A 17,203-nucleotide genomic window follows, 5' to 3' on the forward strand; every position below is an offset into this window, starting at 1 on the left:
GAAGCCCCTGGCACCGAGCATGTAGGTAAGTGGCACTTATGTGTTAAATGTGTAATGGACATTAAGATTTGTTAAATAGTGTGCGATGGGCATTGCGGTGTGTTAGTATGCGACGGGCATTACGGTGTGTTCTATAGTATGCAATTGGCATCATGTGTGGCCTTATGTGTAATTGTCATTATGGCATGTGGCTTTATGTGTAATAGGTATTACAAAGTTTGCTAAAATGTGCAATGGGCATTACGGTGTGTGGTATAATGTTGGGCCGTGCCCACTTTTCACGGAGCAGGAGCCTCACCTACTACAAATTGGGGGGGGGGGGCGCGAAACATGCCCTTGCTCCGGGCACTGTGGCACCTAGCTACACCACTGGATAATACAAAAGAAATATAGGGGCGGGCGGGCGGCTGATAATAAATCAGTTATATAGCCTGGCGGGCGGGTGGGCAGCTGATTAATCAGTAATATAGCCGGGCGGGTGGCAGGGAAGATGTGCGCCCGCCAATGCTGCTTCTCTCACCCTCCCTTCCCCAGTGACTGACACATCCAGGGGTTGTCATTTACCCCTGGATTCACACCCAAACAGGTTTATGTAATTATGTCTGATTATCATAATCAGACATAATCACATAAATCTGTTTGGGGGTGACACTGCCACTTTTTCCACTTTTTACGAGTAAATGACAACCCCTGGATTAATGTCAGTCCTGGTGTCTCTGGCCACATGTATATGCCGCTGCCCGGTGTATAATGCCCACGTGTATATGCCGCTGCCCTGTGTATAATGCCCATGCGTAAATGCCGCTGCCTTGTGTATAATGCCCACGCATATATGCCGCTGCCCTGTGTATAATGCCCACGCATATATGCCGCTGCCCTGTGTATAATGCCCACGCATATATGCCGCTGCCCTGTGTATAATGCCCATGCATATATGCCGCTGCCAGTGTGTATAGTGCCCGGGGGTAACATATAGCAATTTAGGGGGCGCCAAAATGAGATTATATCTTGCCCCCCCCAACCTAAAAACGTTCCAGCGCCTCTGCATGTAACGCTTAGGTATTAATAATTACGGGGCATGAAGTTTAACGCTACAACTGTGTATTCCATTAAGCCCCACCCCCTTCCCTGATTGGCTTGCCACCTGACAATCCTCACAGCAGCAACGTCCACATAGATGGCTGAACTTCATTGACTTTAACCGTTAAAAAGCACTGGTGACCATCGATGGTTATCGGACTGAGGGCTATGCCTCACAAGACAACAGGGGCAGCAGTATCTGCAAGGAAGATATGACCTGGATTCAATGTGTCACGTTATCATTTCGGGCTTATAGAATTAATAGAATCCAGTCCTTTATGTGGAAATAACCGGCTTTCTCAGCGCTCCGCTCACATTTCTGGGTTTTTATTCTTCTTTAAGCCCCCGGTTATGTTACGAGAGAGGTGTAAAGAGTTTGGATACTGTTTTCTCTGCAAAATAAAATGAACATGTGAGTTTATAAACAGACGTTGTATAATATATCAACAAGGACAAGAATTTCCTGCCATGCGGATCAGCAGCATTAGGAGCAACAAGAATTGCAAATTATTTATTAATGGAAAATACATTTAGAACACCGATATCCAGTGCTATTTTTCACCAGGAACCAGCAGGAACTCAGGGTACTTGTGTATTATCACGGCACCCAGTACGCTCTAAGCATACAGGGCTATTCCCCGTAGTAAAATCGCATCGCATCGGATCGCACGGCGTGTATGTTGCCGTGCGATGCGATGCGACGTGATGCGACGTCCATATTAAGTGCACAAGAGTGCTTATACAATGAAATATCGCATGGGATCGCACGGCACCATACATTGGGTGCGATCCGATGCGATGCGATATTTCATTGTATAAGCACCCATTCTATGAGTTATGAAGGGTGCTTCATTTCCAAAGCACTCATGCCATTTTTGACGTCACCCCCACTATCCACAACCCCCCCCCCCTCCCGAAGCTTGGCGAGCAGAGGTGGAACGCGTCCTCCGACCTTTTCATACCCCCACTATCCACGTCAGAGTGGAGTTGATTTTATAAAGTGTGGTGAGCGAAGCAAGCCCCGCAAGGGGACGCATAATATATGTAAAGTAATCCACGCCCCCTCGCGGGGCCTAACCCTAACATTTCCTCCCACAGCCTAACCAAAACCTCCCCCATAGAGCCTAACCCTAACATCCCCTCCTACAGCCTAACCATAACATCTCCTTTTACAGCCTAACCATAATCTTGCCCATAGAGGCTATCCCTAACATCCCCTCCTACAGCCTAACCCTAACCTCCCCAAAGTGCCTAACCCTAACATCCCCTCCCACATCCTAACCCTAACCTCCCCCATAGAGCCTATTCCTAACATCCTCTCCTACAGCCTAACCCTAACCTCCGCCATAGTGCCTAACCCTAACATCCCCTCCCACAGCCTAACCCTAACCTCCCCCATAGTGTTTAACCCTAACATCCCCTCCCACATCCTAAACCCTAACCTCACCCATAGAGCCTAACCCTAACCTCCGCCATAGTGCCTAACCCTAACATCCCCTCCCACATCCTAACCCTAACCTCACCCATAGTGTCTAACCCTAACATCCCCTCCCACAGCCTAATACTAACCTCCCCCATAGTGCCTAACCTTAACATCCCCTCCCACAGCCTAACTCTAACGTCCCCCATAGAACCTAACCCTAACATCCCCTCCCACAGCCTAACCCTAATCTCCCCCATAGTGTCTAACCCTAACACCCCCTCCCACAGCCTAACCCTAACCTCCCCCATAGTGTCTAACCCTTACATGCCCTCCCACATCCTAACCCTAACCTCCCCCCATAGTGTCTAACCCTAACATCCCCTCCCTCAGCCTAACCCTAACCTCCCCCATAGTGTCTAACCCTAACATCCCCTCCCACATCCTAACCCTAACCTCCCCCATAGTGTCTAACCCTAACATGCCCTCCCACATCCTAACCCTAACCTCCCCCATAGTGTCTAACCCTAACATCCCCTCCCACATCCTAACCCTAACCTCCCCCATAGTGCCTAACCCTAACATCCCCTCCCTCAGCCTAACCCTTGCCTCCCCCACAGTGTCTAACCCTAACATCCCCTCCCTCAGCCTAACCCTAATCTCCCCCACAGTGTCTAACCCTAACATCCCCTCCCACAGCCTAACCCTTGCCTCCCCCATAGTGTCTAACCCTAACATCCCCTCCCTCAGCCTAACCCTAATCTCCCCCACAGTGTCTAACCCTAACCTCCCCTCCGACAGCCTAACCCTAACCTCACCCATAGTGCCTAACCCTAACATCCCCTCCCATAGCCTAACCCTAACCTCCCCCATAGAGCCTAACCTTAACATCCCCTCCCACAGCCTAAACCCTAACCTCCCCCATAGTGCCTATCCCTAATATCCTGTCCCATAGCCTAATTCTAACCTCCCCCATAGTGTCTAACCCTAACATCCCCTCCCTCAGCCTAATACTAACCTCCCCCATAGTGCCTAACCCTAACATCCCCTCCCATAGCCTAACCCTAACCTCCCCCATAGTGCCTAACCCTAACATCTCCTTTTACAGCCTAACCCTAATCTTCCCCATAGAGGCTATCCCTAAAATCATCTCCCACAGCCTAACCCTTGCCTCACCCACAGTGTCTAACCCTAACCTCCCCTCCGACAGCCTAACCCTAACCTCCCCCATAGTGCCTAACCCTAACATCTCCTTTTACAACCTAATCCTAATATTCGCCATAGAGCCTAACCCTGACATCCCCTACCACAACCTAACCCTAACCTCCCCCATAGAGCCTATCCATAAAATCACCTCCCACAGCCTAAACCAAACCTCCCCCATAGTTCCTAACCTTAACCACCCCCTCCTACAGCCTAAACCAAACCTCCCCCATAGTTCCTAACCATAACATCCCCTCCCACAGCCTAATACTAACCTCCCCCATAGAGCCTGACCCTAACATTCTATCCTACAGCCTAACCCTAACCTTCCCCATAGAGCCTAACCCTAACCCCCTCCCACAGCCTAACCCTAACCTTCCCCATAGAGCCTAACCCTAACTTCCCCTCCCACAGCCTAACCCTTACCTTGACCATAGTGCCTAACCCTAACATCCCCTCCCACAGCCTAACCCTAACCTCCCCCATAGAGCCTGACCCTAACATTCTCTCCTACAGCCTAACCCTAACCTTCCCCATAGAGCCTATCCCTAACATCCCCTCCCACACAGTGGCGTAACTATACATTTTGCTCCCCTCTACCAAAGAGTATGTGGCGCCCCCTCCAGGCTCCTCTCCAGCATGTTTCCCCAGCGTGTCATGTGATGACGTCACACGCATAACGCAGAAGCTGAAGCAGGAGAGAGGAAGAGAGACCAGCATACACTGCTGCTTCCCCTGCCTCCGATGCATCCAAGGCCGTCCTAGCACGCCCATCCGCCACCCATCCTGTACACAGTAGCCAATAGCCAGCTCTGTGTACAGTCAATAGAATCAATGGGGGAATTTGTCATCTCTGCCATGGCCCCACCCACGTTGCACTGAGGCAGTGCTCAGCCAGTGGGCAGCCGCAGGCAGCAGAATGTCAGTGCGTTGAGCAGGTGCCAGTGCCCACACAGACCCTGCTACTGCTTGCTCCCCCAAGTGGCTGCTGGGGCTGCCTTACAGTAGTTACGCCACTGCTCCCACAGCCTAACCTTCCCATAGTGCCTAACCCTATTATCCCCTCCCATAGCCTAACCCTAACCTCCCCCATAGTGCCTAACCCAAACATCCCCTCCCACAGCCTAACACTAACCTCCCCCCTTGGTGCCTAACCCTAACAGACTAATACCGCTTTCACATTGCAAAATACCTCAGTCCCCATGAGACCCTGCATTTTGCGCTGTTCAGACATCAGATCGCTGATGTCATGCGGGGGCGGGGCAGAGTGGTCATCGGGGGTGGGGGAGGAGGCAGCGCTTAGAGCTGGCGCTGCTCCAAGCACTGCCTCCTCCATAGTGTGAACAGGAAATGGGTCGCTCAACCTGATTAACCCGTTCACACCGCAAAGCAACACAGTAACGAACCGGTAAAAACACTTCTTTTTTACCGGTTCGTATTGTCGTTTTGCTACTGGTTTGCTGGATCCGGTCAACCCTTTCAGCTTTCACCAATTACCGGGTCTGACAGGCAAGAAACCGGCATGAACCCGGTAATTAAGTGTGATGTAAAAGGGGTATAATATGAGTTTGAAAAAACTCAGGAGCCCGAGGTGTGCTCCCTACCACCAGTGCTGTGCCTAAACACGTGCAAAGGGGGCTGTGTGATCGAATTGGGCCATCTCCCGAAGGAGACGGGCCCCGTTTTTCCCCTAACCCCTCTCAACCATAAGGCCGAAGAGGGGGAAAATAGGGAACAGTGGGTCCTCTTCGCCGAAGCTTAGAGAGACCCTCATTCCTCAACCCCCGGAAGGGTTAGGACGGTGGGTCCTCCGCACCCGAAGGTTTGGAGAGACCCTCTGTAGACTTCCCTCTGCCTTGCGGCTCGGGGTCGTCCTCGGGGGACCGAAGCTCTCCCCAAAAGGCGAGAGCTTCGGCACATTGGGGAAATGGAAGGCCCGAAAGGGTCAATCACACAACCCAAAAAAAGTGACACACTACAGAAAACAGAAAACGTGTAAAAGTGCACGAACATGAAGAGAGGAAAATAAATAAATAATAAAGAGGACCCCAGCCAGAAGGCCGGGGTGGGGGTGTGAAAAATTGTCCTACCCCATCCAAAAGGACGAGGTAAGGACTTGCAGCCTAACCTAAAGGGAAGTGCGCAGTGCAAGTGCTTACTTGTGCAAGGTGATTTTTGGGATCACCCGTGCAGGTTCAGCACCCCCGAGTTTCCCCGGGGGCACAGTGCAGCCTCGGGCCCTAGGCAGCCGACCAATCAGCGTCCGACCAAGTGTTTCTCTGCTCCCATCGTAGGGCACTTCCCAGCCCCTGGCAGGGGAATGGGTACTCCACTGGGCTTTTCGACTGACTCCCTTAGGGGCTGCGACTCCCTCGGAAGAGCAATCTACTCAGTCTCAGTGTTTCTCCGATCCCAAGGTTAAGGTACTAAGCTGGGCCTTTCGCTGTCTCCCCATCAGAGGCTACGAACCTCTGGAACAGGAGCCATCTACTCAGTCCCAGCCTTTCTCCGCTCCTTGGGAATGGATACTAGACTACGTCAAGAGAGCCAAACTACTAGGCCCAGTGTTTCTCCCCCCCTCTCACCAGTGGGTTTACGGAAACAACACCTCCTACCACTGGCAGAGGTGAAGGTACTCAGCCAGACTTTTCACCACTCCCAGGCAAAAAAGAGGGGTCCCACACCCTCCGCCCATCAGAGCAGCTACTCAGTCCAGCCTTTCTCTACCAGAGGCCAGTCCATACCCACTGATAAGAACAGATACTACACTTGATCTTAGCCAAAAGGCCGAGAAGGGGTATGATATACCTTAGTAACACACATTGAATTAAAAAGGTAAATCATCTGAAACCTACCTCCAACGTGTTTAGTAAATATGCCCATCAATATATAAAAGAATGTTTAGACGTAGTCTAACTATTATGACTTTAATAATCTAATAAGAATATGTAGGTAGGACTAATGCTTTACTCTGCGGCATGTGCACTTCCATCTGGCCCCTCGCTCACAATAGGTCACTCCTATTCTACTAAACAGTGATCCATGCTGCATTGCATGATCTACAATAAAACATCATCTCTGGTTTGAGATACAGTACACAGCGCTTCAATTTCAGCTGTTATTGTGTCGCAATACTTATAGTAAACAGCAGAGGGCGCTAAGTATTAATTTAATCAAAAAGAGTTCTGAAAATTACATTTTCTTTTTACACAGTGATACTTATGTTTACACTTAGTGACTACTCAGTAGCAATACAGTTTCATATATAATATTACATTACATGCAGGGACGTAAGCAGGACTTTGTGGGCCCCATAGCAACATTAAAGGGGCCCCTGTTCCAATGCTTCTTGAAAGACACATCTATGTAAATGTATCTGTCTCTCATTCCCTTTTCCCCCCAAAAAATAACAGTGTAATGTGGGCTAGGTGACATGAGGGAGATTATGAGACTAATGAGTGAGGGAGGGAGATTGCTGCTATTTCAGGGAGTCTCCTGCAGAATGCAGGAGGGGAGGTAACTATGATGTAACAGTGTAATGTGGGCTAGGTGACATGAGGGAGATTGCTAGACTAATGAGGGAGAGAGGGAGATTGCTGTTATTTCAGGGAGTCTCCTGTAGAATGCAGGAAGGGAGGTAACTATGATGTAACAGTGTTTTTGTTCAGCTTCTGAGACACACCAATGCCCTAGTTAATGTTATGGGCCATAGCAGTGCCCTAGTTCATTATATGACCCATTGTAGTTCCCAGTTTACATGATGTCACATTGTAGGCAGCCCTATACACATTATGCCACACAATAACCTCAATTCACTCTATGACATATGGGGGTTTATTTACTAAGATGGAAGTTCTATTCAAAATGGGATATTGTTATGGGCAACCAATTAGATTTACTTCTCATTTAGCACCTTCTAGAAGATAATAGAAATCTGATTGGTTGGCCATAGCAACATCACATCTGCAATATAACTCAATACAGGATGCACAGGTGAGGCGGGAGCACAATATAGGATGCACAATACATGATGCACAGGTGAAGGGGGAGCAGAATATAGTATGCACAGGTGAGGCGGGATCACAATACAGGATGCACAGGTGGTAGGGGGGAGCACAAGACTGGATGCACAGGTGAGAGGGGGAGCACAATACAGGATGCACAGGTGAGAGGGGAGCAGAATACAGGATGCACAGGTGAGGGTGGCGCACAATACAGGATGCACAGGTGAGGGGGGAGCACAATACATGACGCACAGGTGAGGGGGAGCACAATACATGACGCACAGGTGAGGGGGAGCACTAAACAGAATACAGAGTTGAGGTGGGAGCACAATACAGGATGCACAGGTGACGGGGGAGCACAATACATGATGCACAGGTGAGGGGGAGCACTAAATAGAATACACAGGTGAGGTGGGAGCACAATATAGGATGCACAGGTGAGGGGGGAGCACAATACATGACGCACAGGTGAGGGGGAGCACAATACATGATGCACAGGTGAGGGGGAGCACTAAATAGAATACACAGGTGAGGCAGGATCACAATACAGGATGCACAGGTGAGGAGGAGCACAATACAGGATGCACAGGTGAGGGGGAGCACAATACAGGATGCACAGGTGAGGTGGGAGCACAATATAGGATACACAGGTTAGAAGGGGAGCACAATACAGGACGCACAGGTGAGGAGGGGAGCACAATACAGGACGCACAGGTGAAAGGGGGAGCACAATACAGGATGCACAGGTGAGGGGGGGCACAATACAGGATGCACAGGTGAGGCGGGAGCACAATACAGGATGCACAGGTGAGGGGGAGCACAATACAGGACGCACAGGTGAGAGGGGGAGCACAATACAGGATGCACAGGTGAGGGGGAGCACAATACAGGACGCACAGGTGAGGGGGAGCACAATACAGGATGCTCAGGTAAGGGGGAGCACAATACAGGATGCACAGGTGAGGGGGAGCACAATACAGGATGCACAGGTAGGGTGACCAACTGATCCCTTTAATCCGGGACACATATTAATTACACAGGTTCTGTGGCTGGCTTTCACCTGGTTTTAAACTGCCACAGAACCTGTGTAATTAATATGTGTCCCGGATTAAAGGGATGAGTTGGTCACCCTATGCACAGGTGAGCTGGGAGCACAATACATGAAGCACAGGTGAGAGGGGAGCACAATACATGATGCACAGGTGAGAGGGGAGCAGAATATATGATGCACTGATGAGGCGGGATCACAATACAGGACGCACTGATGAGGCGGGATCACAATACAGGACGCACAGGTGAGAGGGGGAGCACAATACATGATGCACAGGTGAGAGGGGGAGCACAATACAGGACGCACAGGTGAGAGGGGAGCAGAATACAGGACGCACAGGTGAGAGGGGAGCAGAATATATGATGCACTGATGAGGCGGGATCACAATACAGGACGCACAGGTGAGAGGGGAGCAGAATATATGATGCACTGATGAGGCGGGATCACAATACATGATGCACAGGTGAGGGGGATTTACAGGGCCTGATTCAGAGCTGTTGAAAGCACTCCTCATAGTGGCACACACAAATATCAGCTCCAGGCCCAAGTGGACCTTAATCTGCCACTAGCTATATGTACGGCCAGCATTAGGTACACAGAGGAACGACAAAGTCATTTTTAACAATGGACATGCAACAAAAATCAAAAGCGTAGTTATCCCAAGGAGGACATGTGATGCACTAACAATAGTATAAGAATTACTGGTTGGTGGAGCAGACGCATTTGGTTAGTACCAAGCACCGCAGCTTAATTGTTTCAGAAGCCTATATGGAAAAAGCAGCAAACTCTCCAGACATTATTCATTTTGCAATAAAAACATCAAATATATGTTCATGACTCATTACATTACAATACGGAGGGCTGGACGCTCTCCCAGATGTTTCCTTTTTTTTGTGCATTTTTAAAGTTCATGTTCGGGAGAAATTAGAGATTTTAAAATGATTAAAAGCTAATGTGTGAATTATGGCATTTAATATACTGCTAATGCTATTTAATCTATCCTATTTGTTTCCCTGACCTTCAGCTATCTTCTGTGACTAAGGAAATATATTGGTCCCTCCGCGTTCCATCTTCTTGTATTTTTCTTTGTAATCTCTATTGATGATTAATATATATATATATATATATATATATATATATATATATATATATATATATATATATATATATATATCATATATTTGGTTTGGATGATGTCATATTCTGTGAACGTTGCCCTTAACAACCAATCAGATTCTGTCTGCCATTTCTCTATTGCATCCTAGAAAATAATAGACTGGGGGCCAGATGCACTAAGTTTCAAAAGTGATAAAATGGAGAGTGATAAACAGCCAGACAATCAGCTCCTGTCTGACATTTATCACACACAGTCTGTGACATGTCAGGTAAGAGCTGATTGGCTGGCTGTTTATCATTCTCAATTTTATCACTTTTGAAGCTTAGAGAATCTGGCCCAGATTGGTTGTTATTGGTGACATCCCCTTTTTTTTTCATTTTTCGAAGCTTTAATAAATGTACCCATAACTATTGGATTGTGCATGAAGTGATCAGCCAAAGGATGCAAGAGCAGATGGTTCCCTTTGTGTGGGACTGGATCGCTTTATCTGTAAAATGGGTGTTTTTGGGACAAAACCGGTCGGCAACCGATTGGTCGCCTGGAATCCCAATTCATGGCAGTTTCTTATTCAGACTACCATGTTGGAGTGATGCGTGTATTCGTGAAGGGATATTTTGCCTCCACCAAGGGGTGCAAGTAAGTGCCACTACTAAGGCCAGGAAAATAGTGGGCGGAGCATTGTACACTCATATTGATTGCCAGATACTCGCATTAACATAAGGTAGTAAGGGGGTGATGTATCAGGCAATGAAAAGGGGACATTTTACTAAGATGAGAGTTCTATTTTACATGGGATGTTGCCATGGGCAACCAATCAGATACCATCTATTATCTTCTAGAAGGTGCTTAATAAATAAGAAGTAGGTTCTGATTGGTTGCCCATAGCAACATCCCATGTGAAAAAGAACTCCCATTTTAGTAAATTTAAGAGTGGAGAAGCTGACCGTGGCAACCAATCAGCTTTGAGAAAACATTTATCAAGTACATTTTATAAAATCATAGGTAGAAGCTGATTGGTTGCTAGGGCGAATTCTCCACTGCTGACATGGAAACTGTTCAAAGATAATGCACAATGGGCCTGATTCACATCAGTTCGCTAGTCTGCGTGTTCAGGTCAAGCCGAACGCCCTCCCCCCACCACCTGCACCGCCCGCATTACTGGCGGTGCAGGAGAACACGTCCCCTCGCATGCGGGCGAAGGGGAGAGAAATCATTTGATTGTCGTCGACCCGCCTGCGTTCCCATGCTGCCGGCCCCTGCCCGCCCCCAGCCCTCCCCTTACTGTGCGACCGCCTCGGTGGGTGCGATACTCGCCGCAGGCGTAGACCCCCCCGCCATTAGAAACAGGGTCGAAGTTGTCCCCATCCGATGGTGTCCGAATTAGGCTTTATACTGTATATATAACAATTCTTCATTCTGGACTGATCCGGTGTGCGTTCTCATAGTACACAGAAATGATAGCGGATACACTGGACAACATTACGGCGGCTGTTGGCTGCGCATGGCATTCCGCTAGCGGAATGCGGTTGGCTCACATGGAGACATTCCTGGTGCAGGATTGTTTTGTGTATTCACGTTTCGGTGTGATAAATGGGCCCGTCACTTGGGGCCAAATCAAAGGGACCTTGGAGAACCGTGGAACACTAAGCAGACAGTCAGATTGTGCGAGTAACACCCCTAAACTTTTCCACAGTGTTTAAGGAATTGGCGGAACAAATATTAGTCCAGGGGATGAGGACAGGGAGACGGGAGCCAAATATTAACTCAGAAACAACAGCTCCAACTGCCAGGTACTGGCCAGGACCCAGGAGGACACGTTCAGAGGAAGTAATACAGGGAGAAGACATTCCACACTCACTGCACTCACTGCACTCTCTCACCACTCAGGACTGTCAGATCTCTGCTTCTTATTCTTGTTAGGAAACTATACTAAGATGGGAGTTCTAGTTCACACGGGCTGTTGCTATGGGTAACCAATGTGAATGTACTTCTTATTTCTTTCGCACCTTCTAGAAGTTAGTATCTGATTAGTTGCCCATAGCACCATCCCATGTGAATCCCATCGGATTAATCTATTTGCAAATGGGCAATACCCATACTTGCCTACTTTTAATTTTGTCTCTCCAGAAGAAACCCGGAGAGGCAACATGTTGAGGGGGCGGTGATGAGGGTGTTGTCATTAAGCTCCTCCCCTATGTCATACAAATGCAGTGTAAGTGGATAGGGGGCGGGACGCAAATGATGAAAAATTATACTTATTGTGACATATGAGCCCCGCCCCCTCATGCGGACCTGTGAATTTGGGATTTTAGTTCCCAGTGAAGGGAGGGTGCGGGGGTTCTAGTAAGCAAGCTGGAGACTTGCCTACCTTCCTGGGGGACCGGGAGGCGGACCCAATTTTCGGGAACCTCCTGCCCATTCCGGGAGGGTAGGCAAGAGTACCAATGCCATGCTGCACTGCAGGTGGGGCTGATGTAACATGTGCAAAGAGGGTTAGATTTGGGTGGGGTGTGTTCGAACTGAAATCTAAATGATTCTTTAAGAATAAAGCTGTCTAACATCTGTGGGCTACATGCAAAAGCAGACAGTATTTACCCTCCAGCAAAACAATATTAATGTATACACTACCCTTGCATGGTTTGTTCCAGACAAAAAAGGGGGTCATTCAGACCTGATCGCTGGGCTTCGATTTTACAGAGGCCAGCCATCATGTAAATGCGGTCCCGCCACAGTCCCTGTGCACGGCTGTGAACAACCATTCGCAATCACCCAGCATCTAATGGTTTTCCTCCTTGTGTGTAGCTGCCAAGTTAGTCTAGACATGCGGTGGTCATGGGGAGAAGGAGGCCATTGCGGACGTCAGTGGCCCACTCTCCCAACAGCCGGACACCACTTGCATTTTCGAGATGTGCCACCCCCAAATGTCTGGCACCTGTCTCTCAAGTTTCGAATGGCCAGCGTTGTCTGCATACTTGCCTACCTGACCCTCTCCTTCAGGGAGAAAATGCTCTGTTCCTGGGCTTCCCTGGTAATGTATGATTGCCATCACCTGTGGGGAGCTATGTCAATGATAAGAAAGGTGTTTCCCCACAGGTTCTGGTAATCATATATTACCAGGGAAGTCCGGGAACAGAGCATTTTCTCCCTCATGGAGACATAGGCAAGTGTGGTTGTTTGTGATCACAAAGACGGCTCATGCATCAGCCAAGTGATCAGGTCTGAATGACCCCCAAAGTTACTGGCTTTTTTGCTTTTTTTGAATCTGGCTCTCAGTCATAAACAGTAATCAGGATTATTTTATAGACATATCCCGATGTAATATAACAGATAGATAAAAACATGCGGATCGCATTCGAGCATCGCATGTGTTAAAAACCATATTCGATAGATATTATGTGCAGCACATAAGATCTTGAGACCCGACATTCGACCGGCGTACCCGCGCATCGCGTCAAATGTCCACTTAAAAATGCATACAATCATTCGATTTATCAGCCAGATGTGGTCAAAATCGAAGGATTGTATGCGATATCTCACATATGTATGTATATGTATCAGAGTAAATCAGAACCTGCACATCTCTATTAAAAAGTCGACGTGCGTTTTTCATGATTTTTTATCTTTTAAAACTGACTTGTTTTTACTTCATGATCCAAGTGGGCGTAGAGTTAGATTATAATAGTGTGCCGAGTGCAGCGGGTGGGCGCGGTACACTTATATGGTGCCCATGTCAGCACATTTTGACATAGGGCAGTATTCAATAAAAAATATTGCCGTGTGCAGCGAATCCCATTTAGGATTCGCTGCACACTCGCTGTGTTCTGGAGGGCTGGCTGCCACTCGCTCTCCCTGTATTCAATGTCGGAGGGGCGAGTTGCCCCTCGCGGCGAATCTTAACCCCTGCAGCGGACGAGCGTCCGCAGCAGGGAGCCGTGGGACGGTGGCAGGCAGGGAGATTGAAGTCTCCCTGCCTGCCCCAGAACTTTTGTGGAGGGGAGGAGGGCTCCCCGGGACCCAGGCAGCACAAGTTGCACCCCCCCCCAGAGCCAGCAGGGGACCGGGTATAGTCACTGCTCCCGATCATGCTTATGTAATGATCGGGTGCAGTGAATATATGAATATCTAATAAACGGCTCGGCTTCTGGCCCCCTGCTGGCTGCTCTGTGTAAAAAAAAATATATATATATATATATATATATATATATATATATATATATATATATATATATATATATATATATATATATATATATATATATATATATATATATATATATATATTTTTTTTTTTTTTTTATTAAAATATATATTCATGTGCTATAAGCACATGAATAAAAATAGCATGCCCCTTCTCAGAATAAAATTCCTGATTTTTTGACACCAAAATTAAATCAAAAAACCTTTTATTTAAAAAGTTCACATTCCACTTCTCCATGAAAAGATGGAGAATTGCTACACGGAGAGACACGGCGAAAATCACTCAGAAAGACGGCGAGAAGTGCACGTTGAATAGGGTTGCTCGCTTTTTGAGAGCAAAAGTCTCCGTCCAACGCGAGAAAAGCACAAACTCGCCATAAAGCACGGCAAATTTTTCTCATTGAATACTGCCCATAGACACCCAAATAAGTGTTGACTTTTCCCAGTGTCGACCATTTTCATGATGACCTTTTGCTCGTGTTGACCTTTTGCCAGTGTCGGCATAAACCATGTTGACCTTTTTCATGTGTCGACCTGGTGCCTGTCGACCAGTTGTGGTCAACCTATTGGCTGTCGACCTAATTACTGTTGACTTAATGATCCACACCCAGATTAAAGATTACTTCTCACATAGGGGGTGATTCATTAATGATCAGACGTGGACGAATTTGGCCCAGATCCGATGGTGGCCGGGCGGCTGCGTCTCAAACTTGCTGAGGGGTTCTAGGTAGGGGAGGGAGGGGGTGGTGGCCGATGTCTGCTCGGGCCGGGCGGCTGATGTCACATGATGCCAGCGCTTGCCCCCTCTTTGGCGGATGGAAATTAGACTTTCTGAAGGGGAGAGAAATCATTCGATGGTCAGCGATCATCGAATGATTTATCTTCCCTTTGGCCGCATGCGAGGGGATGTGTTCATGTACATCCCCTGAATGGTTCCAAAGGGATTCAGTGGTGGCGGGGGGGGGGGGGGGGCATTCAGGCGGGCGCCATACGGCGTTTACCGGTTTGCTAAGCAGCGAATGTACACTGCCTAGCGAGCCTGGCTGAATCAGGCCCAGGCTGTGCAGCAAGCCGTATTAGAAACTGTATAAAATGGTAACAAGCTGCACGGAAACATCACAGCGTACAGTAACTCTGAGAATAAACGACTTGCACGGGTGGACTCTGCTGTTGCCTTACTGAGTAAATAGACTGGAGCACTGGCATTGGGTCAGCTTCATTTGAACGCTCTGTAATAGAGTAAAGAAAATATATTTAAAGTGTTCTCTCCATTCCAAGGTATACAGAGAGACACAGATGCTGTCCAGGCCCCAGATGCCGCTAGAACACAACCCTTCTAGCTGGGGGATATTTCAGTGAATACTCATCGGTTGAGCCAATTTTTTCTTTATTTTGCATGAATGGCATCCAGGCGATCTGTGACGGTGGCAGGAGCACCAATGGGAAATTGGTTTTGAAACTCCCAAACTACGCCGGATAAGCAGAGTTCTATCAGCAAGCGTGAAAAAAAAAAAACAGTATCCAACAGTGGCGCAGAGAGGGGGTGGTGGTGGTGGGGAGGGTCTCTTTACTTGGGCCTGTTGGAGGGCCAGTGGGAGGCCTGGGTTCCACCCCCTTCTTCCCCATGGCAGACATCGGGCAGGCAGCCTCTATCTTGCACCTCCCTCATTGGCCACACCCTCTCTCATTATCAGGGGCTGGTAGACCTGTAGCACGATGATTGTGCCAGCCACTTGTTGATCGTCATGGCAACGCCATTATTGCATCATTATAATAAACAGTACTCTGATAACAGTTTTATATTATTTTATGTAAATCGCAAATCCAATTCAGAGATCAATCAATGTTCACGACCCAGACTACTTTCAATTTTGGTCAAATATTATCTTGTAGGTAGCAAATCTGTTAACATTGAAAGGTTGCACGTAACATGACCAGCAACTCTATGATATGTCGTTTTTGCCGTGGTGAGCCATCTGCTGGATTTATATGTGTACTGCAACATCAATAATTATTAGATAAGCTGCCTGATAAGTGATTAATACAGAATCAGATTTTCCTTCAAAATAGATCTTGAGACCCTACAATGCTGGACAAGCCCCCAAAAGTGGCAACCATAGGGGCGTGGCCTCGCAGGAGTGATGTGATTTGTAGGCTACACCCCTGACTGTGAGTTCACATTAGGGGAACACCCAGCCTGGTGTTGTCTGCCCGGGCGGGCTCCCGACCCATATTCAGCAACCAGCTGTGGAAATGAAATTCGGTTCAGACTGACTTAAGGGGAGGGAAATCATTCGCCGGTCGGCGACCATGCTAGCGAGGGGATGCGGGCGGCAGGGGGCGGTCATTTCAGTGGGGTGGCGCTGCCCTGTTAGCGAAAAGATCTGAATCAGGCCCATGGCTTGTAAATGTAGTTTCGGCCACAGCCGTTGTCAGGAGAGATGAGATGTCAGCTCTTCGGCCAGCAGAACTGCCTTACATACATACATACATACATACATACATACATACATAAAGTTATTCCTTGGATCACAGTTATATAACACAAAGTAACCCTGAGACACATCTCTTGGTTTATAGGATCATTATTGCTATTTTACCGTTATATCCAGATAGAGTCAGTCTGTAATTGCTAACCTCGGCCTGGATCGCCGTGCGACGTGTTTGGTGGTTCAATGTCTGGGGCAGGTCAGCGAGTGTGAAAATCTGGACAACGTATTCATGACAGTACCTTGCTTACACAATTCCCTGCTCTGACCGGGGGCATTTTGGAAACAATAAGATATATTGTACCTGATTTGATTGCAGCTCCATCATCAATACCAGCCTGCACAGTGAAAGTGCACTTACTAAAATAAAACAAATCAGGGAACGGGGGGAACGCCATGATCAAAACCAAGAACCTTTTTGAATTCTCATTCCTTATTTTGTGTTATTTTACCCTTTAGTCCTCTCTTTAAAATCACAGACCAACGCCGCTCTGTGCTAACATTTACTGTGCTGAGCAAGCTCCAGGTTCCCGGTAACATTACTTCTCTAAGCTTATCTGCAACAACATGCCACACACTGGGCCTCATTCTGGTTGGCTTGGAAAGCAGCTTACCCTGCGCCAGAGAGCCCGCCCCGCCTCC

At 48.0% G+C, this 17,203-nt stretch overlaps 1 pseudogene; it reads right to left on the reverse strand.

Annotated features, from left to right (window-relative positions):
* Positions 1–6,373: 6,373 nt before the first annotated feature.
* LOC146050902 (U2 spliceosomal RNA) lies at positions 6,374–6,502 on the reverse strand (annotated as a pseudogene).
* Between the last annotated feature and the right edge of the window lie 10,701 nt (positions 6,503–17,203).

Source organism: Crinia signifera, chromosome 12 (genome assembly GCF_055691185.1).
Source record: "Crinia signifera chromosome 12, ASM5569118v1, whole genome shotgun sequence".
NCBI lineage: Eukaryota > Metazoa > Chordata > Amphibia > Anura > Myobatrachidae > Crinia > Crinia signifera.